This window comes from Canis lupus, chromosome 19 (assembly GCF_011100685.1).
Source record: "Canis lupus familiaris isolate Mischka breed German Shepherd chromosome 19, alternate assembly UU_Cfam_GSD_1.0, whole genome shotgun sequence".
NCBI classification, from domain to species: Eukaryota; Metazoa; Chordata; class Mammalia; order Carnivora; family Canidae; genus Canis; species Canis lupus.
This window is the reverse complement of record NC_049240.1, coordinates 49,248,535-49,259,111: the sequence shown is the minus strand read 5'-3', so window position 1 is coordinate 49,259,111 and position 10,577 is coordinate 49,248,535. Positions and strand designations below refer to the sequence as shown.

Genomic DNA, 10,577 nt, shown 5'->3' with positions numbered 1-10,577 from the left:
AAAAGATGGTCTATAGTTTGATTAAATTGAGAAAATTATTTGAACTACAAAGAGCATATTTACTTTCTGCCATTGGAGAAAATAGATAAATTATTTTTGGTTTTAAAATATTAACAGTGATTCAGGTTTTTTCATTTTATGTGAAAACAATTGCACTTTGATTAATTCTTGTACTTTTAAAGAAACAGAGATTTTGCATTTGGAAATTGGAGAATCTTTAATATTCAAGTAGAAAAATATCTTCTAAAATAGATCAATGAATGTGAGTCATCATAAGTTAACCACTTAATGTGATATAAATGATTTCAGGTTTCTAAATTGAGTCAAGTCAATGGCCCCAAAAAATCAACCAATCAAAACAAAACCAAGAATCTACTTCTTATATTACATTATACCCATTCAATGAATAAAATACTAGTCAACTAAAAAAATCCCTATTGTATACTCAAATATTATTTTGAAATATTCATTTAAAAATCTATTTGAGAGAGAGAGCACAAGCAAGGAGTAGAGGAGGGGAAGAGAGAGAGGGAAAGAATCTCAAGCAGCCTTCTCACTGAGCACAGAGCATGCTGGATCCCATAACCTTGAGATCATGACCTGAGATGAAATCAAGAGTTGATGCTCAACCAACTGAGCCACCCAGGTGCCCAGGAATTATTCACTTGAGACATTTTGAGTACTAAAAGGAATTTGCTTTAAGAAATTCTTTCTTATGATCTTTTTCTGAACTATTTGAAATGGTTCATATGAACCCTTCTCTTGACCAACCCATGTTCTGTAGTTAATATACTCAAATATCAAGTATAACCAAGAATGTATACATACCATCGAGCATGGTCTGGTCTGCTTTGCAGACTCAGCCTTATTTTAAGTGGCACTGGCTGTGAATAGGAAATGCTCAAACAAGCTGAATCTGATCCAGAATCTGTCATGAAGAGAAAACACCTGGAGCTAAAGTGTTTCTTTATTCCTGTCCTGATGCAAAACAACCAAAGAATTCCAAATATGGAAGAGACAAAGAAGAAAAATCAGGAGGCTCTTCTACCTAGCTTTGCCTCTTTCCCCTTTGTATCAAGCCTGTCTCCCCCAAGATGGAACCAATGAGTGTTTTAACGCTTCCACGTGCCGCCGTGAATGTAACTACTCTCAAGGAAGAAGATGAAACAAGATGATCTAGATTCTGGATCAAGTGTGATATTTTCACCCCAGTACACTGGAGCTAAAATTACCTGGGAACTTCAAAAAATTAATAAAGATTCCAATTCTGGCTTTACAAGCTGTTTTAAAAGGTCTAGGGGTTTGTAAGATGTCAGGTTTTGTTCAGTTTGGTCTTTGTTTTTTAGTTTTCTCCAAGTTCTTCTGCTCAGTCAGATCTGGGAACGCCTTGAAAGTATGGAGACATCTTTAAAGTATATGCAAGAATATTCATACTTTTCAAGGGAGAAAATATATTTTTTTAGCAAAGTGTTGCTATACAGAATTTTTATATTATCTTGATGACTTGAGAAGGTATTTTGAGGAGGGGGAACTTCCTGGCATCTCTGAAATTATGATGTGAAGGGAGGTCCTTGCTCTGCTTTCTAAAATGTGTGTTCTTGCTTTCACATAGCATGCCTGGACCCTTATTAAATCTTGGATTCAAAAAATAAGTCTGTAAACTGCTTATCATCCCTTGTAGAGGACAGGCTACAAGAAAAACAAAGCTGTTTCGAATGTTAGCTGCATCTCCTCTCTTAGCTCCATGAACTGGGGAAAAATATCACACCTCTTGGATCTTTGTTTAGCCACTAAATGCAGATATTCATATGCATCTCATGACATTGTCCCAAGAATAAAGCAAGCTGTTGTAGAATGCTTGGCCTTGTAGCTGTATCATAAATATAACTAGCATTCATTTTTAAAGCATGTACCCTTAGAGCAATAATCTTTTGAACCAAAGCAACATCCTCTTTTTCAGTGTTCCCCATCTTGTGTTATTACCCTTCAAAGATGCTGTGAAAAATAAGGCTCTATGAACAAGTTGTTTGGCAAATACTGAAGAACTCATTCTCATTTAAATATTCATAATAAACAGATTAGAAATCTTGAGATGTTTTCATGAAGACAGACTTTATTTAACCCATCATTTCTTAAACATATGTAACAAGGGGACCCTTATCCACATGGGGTACCTTTTAATATTCTGGAAATAATTTCCCCAAAAATACGCTTAGAGAAAAGATCTTCCTATTATGACTAATGTCTCAACAACACCTATGGTTTTTCTTTTAGGTTACTTGAGACAGGCTAAAATCAAATTTCAAGGTATAAAATGTAATTATGTGTAGGTATTATTTAGATCCACGTTGTGATCCCTCCAATATACAGATTACATGTATGGCTATTGTGCAGCCACTTTTTTTTTTCCTGTTTGCATGTAGGGGTGAATATATATGGGTGTGTGTTTGTATGAGACTGTGTTTATAAGTGTGTGTGAGATTGTATGTGTGTGAATACAGAATTAGGAATTTCTTTATGTAGCTACTGTATCAAGTTGTGAATGATATATGAAGTGTTCAATAGAGAAGGTACTGCTATGCTGTTTTAATCTTTATCTCATGTGATAAATATAGATTTAGTAAATCTTAGGGAGCCTATCAATTTAAACATCAGATTAGAGCACACATTTAAGATAAAGTCTTTTAAATTCCATTCTTTTAAATTCCCCACATTCTCTTCTGCTCCTCAGAGTTTACCTCCACTGACTGGTATTTTCTCAGATAACCAGTTTATTTATAAAACCCAAAGAACCGAAAATTATGTTGCACACAAAGCAATATTTAGGTTCTTTCAACATTTGAGGCAAAGGAACAAGAGATTTGACTTCCTCCAAGACCAACTTAGGGTCACTGCTTGTTTGTTTTCCTTTACATGGGCACTCTAGCCTTCCTTAACGTCCAATTTGCCTTCAATCAGTAGGTATTTAAACTACAGGAGGAGTGCAGCCAAAATAAGCCATCCTTCTGCCAGTTCCAAAGTCTCCTTTCCTCCCACTCTCTCTGGGTTTCCTCTTATAACTTTACCCTTCGTTTAGTCCATGGAACTTGCCTGGGCCTTCTAAGGGACATTTAATGTTAGCAAGTTATTACTCATTTTAAACAAAGTGGCAGAGTCACCGTTCCTAGAGAAGGCAATTGTTGGCAGAAAAGCAAGAAAGGAACAGAAGAAGAACAAGCCTTCTTCTTACTTTGTCCTTGTTCATAATGGTTTCCTACTGATTCTACTGAAAATTTGGATTGCTAGGGAAAGGATAATCCCTTACCTACTTCCCTTTTAATATAAAGATGGTAGGTAGATAGATTGATAGATGATAGATAGATGATGATGATATGATGATAGATAGATAGATAGATAGATAGATAGATAGATAGATAGATAGAGTCTGTGTAAGTGTGTGTGCACTTGTCTTTTAAAGGATGAATACATATAGTACAGAGAAGGTCAAATTCATAGTCTAAAAAAAATCATTTGGCATGGTTGTTTCTGTCTAAAGCTGTAGAAAGTGCATCTCCCATTTAAGGAAGCTCTGCTCCATGCCCTTGCCTTCCATTCCCTTCCCTAAGCAATATGTCCAGATTTATCCATATTCCAATCTGTCTCCAAAACTCAAGTTCTGCACGTTCTCTTGCCCGAACACAAACTTTAACAAAAAAGGGCTGTTAAACACACAATCTATTAAGTCTCACCAAAGACACTTTAACTTACTTTAATTTAAGCATCTGACTGAAGGTACCTTGGTTTTCCTTTCTGATTTCTGCCCCTCAGCACCCCTTTTCGTTTCCCAACTCACCCATGGCAATCATGAACTACAGCATTTAGGAGTGAGAAACTTCCCTAAAGACACATCCAAAAATGATTTTTTCTCATATCAAGAGCCCTTTAAAATTCTTTTTTAAAATAACACTTTGAAAAAAATAACATCTGTTTAAATCCTTTTATCATGATTTAAACACATTTTCAGTTATCACATTTTTTCTTTTTTTTTTCCTTTTTTTTTAAAGTTCTTTTTATACCTGTTACCATGGACACAATGTTGCTTGCCTCAGAGTCTAATTAAAATGGTTACTTGTTCAGCCAGGGAATTAGAGAATAATCACGTGTTGGGGGAGTGGTTTCAAAATCTGAGGAAACTATTGTTTAGCTTCTCTTGATAGAAATGCTTCTCCTCTATCAAAATCTTCTATCCATTTTACTAAGAGTGTTTTGACTAATAAATTCCTAAATAGACCCAACATATACTATGCAGACCTGTAGGCCAGATTTTAATCTTATATGCTTCTGGCCTTTGGGCAGGTTTCCATGGGTTATAAAGCAAGGATCTGGTATATGTATATAGGAGTGTGTGGGGGCAGGGAGAGTAAGGACCTTGTCCTGCTAAATTATTGAATACATAATATCTCATCTACTGTAAAATTTAGGGAAAAAATGATGGAGAAATTTCCTAGGTTTCAACCCATCTTCCAATGAAACCACTCTTCTCTTTTTATGTAGTTGATATCCTTATATTGGAAAGGAAATATATATGGTTGATTTCCTTATACTGTTTTTTTTTTGTTATTGTTGTTATTGTTGTTGAGAGAAAAATCAAATACTTTAAAATAGCCAAACTCTTGTTTAAATTTAATTATGATAGTAGGTTTGTCTAATACATCATCAGGTAAACATGCATGCATTTAAAACTGAATAAGTGAGAAAGAATTTATTTTTCTTCTTCAATAACAGCACTTCTAAGAACACAGTTTTGACAATGTTGACTACCAGGGTACTTAGAATAGACAATAATAATGCAGAAAGTTACCATGGTTTTCCAACAAGGATATAAATCCAGTGTTAAAAATTTCCAGAGCTGGAGAGATTTTGCTATTTTTACCTTTCACAGTCCACTCACTTTTGCAGCTTTTATCATTCACTATCTTAGTGTAGTCTCTATGTTGTTTAGTATCTTATTAGAGATAGCTGAAAGGTATTCAGATTATTTAGTATAAGCTCCCATCTCTTAAAATTAAGCATGAATTTGACCTGATAAAATATTGTGATTATTATGTTATGATGTTGTTAAATGAAGTGCATAAAAATATGAGATTCTCTTGAACAACAATGCAGTAAGAGTAGTGACAAAGCAACACAAGGCTAGTTGGAAGTTGACCAGATGGTGTGACAGGAAGTTAGAATTCTGGTTCCAATAACTATTAGGCTCTGTGCTGATCCGTCATTTGCCCTCCCTAAAAGAAAAGGGTTGGGTCCATAGTCTCTATGTTTCCTTCCACCTCCAACAATCTGTGATAGTTCAAGTTTTCCAGCAGCATTTAAATCATACCTCTTAAACTGCCAGTGATTGAGACTGGCAATTAAGTATCACATTTTCCTGAACCATAGTCTTACTCACAGATTTGGGAAATTAGTTATTGAAAATCCAGAAGGGAATTTTCTGTTTGGCAAAGCAAAATGTCCTTTAGTTTTATGATAAACTGTGAGACTTCAGAAGACTTGTTTGGTTATGGTAGTGGGTTTTGAGTTCTAACCCCCAAATCTCTGAATACCAATTTCTTTGTCATTAAGGTAATAGGCAGAAAATGTTTAAGACTTTTTGGAACTAAGACTGCTTAATACGTAAATAAAAGTCCAAATGAAAGAATTAAATAATTGATAATTATAGGAATTACAAATATAGACATTCAAAAAGACAAGAAATTTAGATAAATTATTTTCTTCTTCATCAATCCACCTGAATTATCATAAGGAAGGATAGTCATCTCAGAGTAAAAAATAAGTCAGCATTGGTCTGAAGTCAAGAATATAGTTATAGATGGCCCAAGTCTTCTGATTTGTTTTTCCCTTTGCTTAATGACCATATTTATCAGGCAGTGATTTTCATAGAACATATATGTAGCTACAAACTCAGAGTGTCCATGATTGCCTGGAGTAATTTTACTCTTTGTTTAGATTATAAATATTTCTGTTATTTCTCAGTAGATCTAGGAAAAAAAGGAACAACATATTACACTTACTTTTGTTTTTTTCATAGTCTACATCTTCTAAAAAGTTGGTCCACTTATTTAGTGGACAAAGAACCTCTTCTCCGTTCCACTCTTACAACAAGAAAAAAAAAATTTAAAAGACTTTAGCCAGACAGATACAGAAGTAAATAGCCCCCAGGATAATGGGGAATATCATAAAAACCAGAACACATGGCTGAAGTTTGAAAAGGGAAATAGAGGGCAATTTGAGATGACACAGATCTTAGATCATGCAAAGTCTTACAGGTGACTTAAAAGATTTGGTATGTATACTAAGAACAATGGATTCTTCCAGAGGAAAATCATGGGAAAGGTAATGGCATTGTTAAGTTTGTATTTTGAAAATACAACTCCGTCTTCCTGATGAGAATGATCCAGTGGCCTACGTAAGAGATGGTGGTACTGTGGGGCTAGGAAAGTGGCAGTGATGAAAGAGAAAGCTAAACACATTAAAGAAATATTTAAGAGGTAAAAGTGTCTGGTCTTAATAATATGGTGGGTGGGAATGATGGTAGTGATAACAATTACTCCAAGATTTCTTCTGAAACATATTGGATAATAGTGTTATTCACTAAGGATAACTTATCATAAGGATAAGTTTGGCTTTTGACATGATTAAATTGAGTTCCTTCTGGAACTTGATCAGGAAATTCAAATAGACGATTAGATATAAAGATCTAAAAAACAGAAGAAAGTTCTAGACAGACATTTGAAGGACATTGGCTTATGGGTAATAACTGAAATACCTTGTCTTGGATGATATTTCCCAGGTGAAAAGAGGGTCCAATACTGAGTCTTGAGAGACCCCAGAAAGACTGAGATAAGCTGTAAAGGAGATGAGGGAAAGTATAGTATAATACAGTTAAGAGGAGAAAATAAGCCAGTTTTGGTACAGTTTGCAAATTTTATTCATCTGTTCAATAAATATATATGTTAAGTACTATACTATAATATAATATTACTAGAGGTGCTAGGGATTCGGAAAGAAAAGTAAAACACAGTCTGTGACAACTCTTCTTTAATAAAAATCTAAGCATTTCTCTTAAGAGAATCAAGTTAGAAAATAAGAAAGTTGACATCAACTTAATCATATGAAAATACTCATAACATGTCTTATTCTCAGATATATTTCACTTCACAGGACATCTCTATTTTTATGAGAATGCATTATTTGACCAGTAAAGAGAAGACTGTAGTTTAAAAAAATAAAAAATAAAAAAAATAAAACAAAACATTATACTACTTTGACCTTTTCGATATTCTATATTTTGATTGGCTGGATTCGAATATCTCATCATGTCCATCCAAGTAAGGGCAAGACTGTAAACACTATGAACTTGACTAGTCAGCCAATCAAATTATAGAGTGTTGTAAAGGTCAAAGCAATACAATATGCTAGTATAATTTACATAACATATGTGCAGCATTACAAGTCCAATATTTCATCCCTCAGACAAGGATTGAGCAAGAACATAAAAAAGGATGACATGAATGCATTTTCTTAACAATACACCCAGAAAAACATCCTTGAGATTTCCAAGATAGCTACTAAAGAAGAAGAAAGAAAGAAAGAAAGAAAGAAAGAAAGAAAGAAAGAAAGAGAAAAAGAAAGAAAGAGAGAAAGAAACTCATTAGAGTTGATTCGAGTCAAATGGTAGGATATAGAAAGTTCTCAGAGACGTTCCAAGAAAGTGGGAGGGAAGCAAGAGATGCATTGATCTGAAAGTCAAGAGACAGATTCTACACTCTTGTTCTGCTACTAACTAGTTACAAGACTTTTAAAGGTTATTGAAATTTGGGGCATTATTAATACTTTTTTTTATCCTTTGAAGGAGAAGTACACTCATAATTACTGATTTCAATAGCATTAGGTGATGGGATCTTTAAAGTATGCAGCAGGAAGTAGAAAGCTATCCCTCCCTTCAAAGTGAATGTGATCTCATGGGACATAAGATAAGCAAATAAGCAATGATTTAGGTAGTGATAGAAGAAACATCTCAGCATAGGCCTGCTCGCAGTTGGCTCTTGTTCGACAATGCTTCTGTTAGTGTGGAAAGATCTTCATTTATACATAAGATGTCGAGTGTCAGTAGAGTCAATTCCCAAAGACCTAATGGTTGTGGACATTTAAATTCTAGGCCAAAGTAATAGTTCAGGATTCAACAATGAGGTAATAGGAGGCATATTAATGCTGAAAATGACATGATTCACATTATAAACTTCTAAAATCTGTCCATAAAATCTGCCTATTATTATGGGGGGAAAAGTAGCTGCTACTATTCCATTCTTGTTAACATTTTCTAGACAGAAAGTGATCTGTTGTGATTTTTTTTCCCTCTTGAAATGCAATTATAGATTTTGAAATAAACATTCATTAAAATGTTGAGAAAGTAGAGAACAGCAGTGTACCCAGTATGAGTTTTAAAAACCTGCACTTTCTAGGTCAATCATAGAAATATTAAAGACTAACAAATCAAAAATAATTTGCTACAAGTAACAAGTCAAGTTAGTTATGAGAATGTTAAGTGAATGTTCAGAGGAATAATACATTTTCTTTTAAAAGTAACTCAACTTTGTGAATTTATAATTTCGCAAGCCAAATCAAGAGTGAAACCACTGAGCAATAAGTGAAAGAATCCACTTAGCTAATTTCGATCAATCAAAATGATGGGAAAAGGACATTTAAAATTAAACAACTATTTCTAATTGCTGAAAATGACTACCTGGTGGTCAAAAAACATGCTACATACGTTCAATACACAGAATAGGTTTTCAAAAGTACATTCAGAACCTCTTTTGGTCTTTTTTACCTTGTATTAATCACTTTAAATATGTATTAAAAGCAGATAAGTAAAATGATCCTTATTTTTATTCTATAGTTAGTTTGTGGTTATTTATTGCTCACCCAAATCACATCTGTTCTTTGGGAATAATCTTGGTATTTCCATCCTCACAACTTCAAAAATCTCTTTCTTTCAAAGGTTCTAGCAAGTATCCAAAATTTCTAAAATATAAAAACTAAAATCATTGAAACAAGTGAAGTTTACCTATAATGATATATATGGAAATGCATTTAAAAGGGTATAGAAAATAATCTCTAGGGAATGAATTTTTAACAATTGTTTAAGATGAAGGATTTTTTTGTGATGTTAGCAAAGGTAGTTCCCCAAACTCATATCCTTAACTCAACCAGTTAATAAAGAATCATATTAACCCATGTAGAGATGACTAATACATTAAATACTTTTCAAAATATAAGGGACCTTTGAAGTGATTCAATAGAGCAATTATCTTATTTTACAGATGAATACATTGAAGTGGGAGAGGCCATGTGACTTGTTCAAAGTCACACATCTAATTAGTTGCAGAGCTCAAAAATATTCCAAAAACTTTCCATCTCAATTTTCCCCTGGGTAAAACCAAATGCCTTACAATGGCCTCCAAAACAGTGTCAGTCGAGGTCCTTGCAGAAGTTGATGATACACACAAGAGTTTAACCCGAAGAGAGTTTAATAATGGGACCATTTACAGAGGCGTTGATTAGGGGTAAGGAAACCAATGGTGGAAGTAAAGCATTCAGGAAATAGCAGTAATGAGATGCCATGATTGCTCTTAGATTTGAAGGGGAAAAGGGAATAAAACACTGTTGCCAGAGTCCAGAGGGAACTTGGGGGCCGTGGATGAAGGACTGTCTGATAGACTATGTAAGTGGATTGCAGCCACTGACAAAATCAACACACCGCAAGAAGAGGGTGGGGGGAACGGGAATGCTCCATCCTGCCTTTCCTCCAATCTCCTGGTAGTGCTTGTATCTGATGAACTTAAGTCACGGCTGCTTTGAACCTAGAGAAGGCTGTTCACAGAAGTCAGCCTTTGGGGGCTGACGGCATTGCAGAGAAGGGAAAAGGGACCAGGAATGGGTAAATGACATTGGATCATCAGCTTAGTAATCCCCATGCCAAATATTATATTTTATCATTTTATAATCTAGCAAGCATGTGTAGAAAAAACCCGACACTATGTCAATCTAATTGATCATTTACTCAGTACTTTGGCACGTGTTGGCTATCAGTGTTTGAGACAAACTTGCAAGTTGGGCATGTTGGTGTCTTCATAAAATCATGATCTCCAGTCCCATCTGGGTACTCAGTGCTATTATCTGGAACTCGAGTCGACACTCTTTGTCCTACTCCTCAGTGACTATTTTCATTCTCCCTCATTCTCATCAGATCTCTGACCAAAGAACTCCCTATCTCACCAACCAATGACTTTACCACCTTGTTCATAGAGCAAATAGAAGCTCTCAGATGGGATGCGTGCTTTTGAGATATTACATCACCATAACATTCACATTTTACCTTTCTTTGCTTCCTCTGCTCCCTTGCAAATCTAGTCTCATTACTTGCACTTTAAATCCTAGCTCTACTGCTTTATTGCCTTCTTTCTCTCTCTCTTCACTTCTCCATCCCTATCTTGAATGTCACCATGCCACTTGCTTCTCACAAACATTGAAATAAA

At 34.7% G+C, this 10,577-nt stretch overlaps 1 long non-coding RNA gene across 1 annotated transcript; it reads right to left on the bottom strand.

Annotated features, from left to right (window-relative positions):
* Window positions 1-6,049: 6,049 nt before the first annotated feature.
* Window positions 6,050-9,074, bottom strand: LOC119864494. The gene is made up of 3 exons (XR_005373827.1): window positions 8,965-9,074; window positions 6,806-6,884; window positions 6,050-6,131 (listed from the first exon to the last, which is right to left on the bottom strand). It is a non-coding gene; the product is annotated as an uncharacterized LOC119864494 (long non-coding RNA).
* Window positions 9,075-10,577: the final 1,503 nt, after the last annotated feature.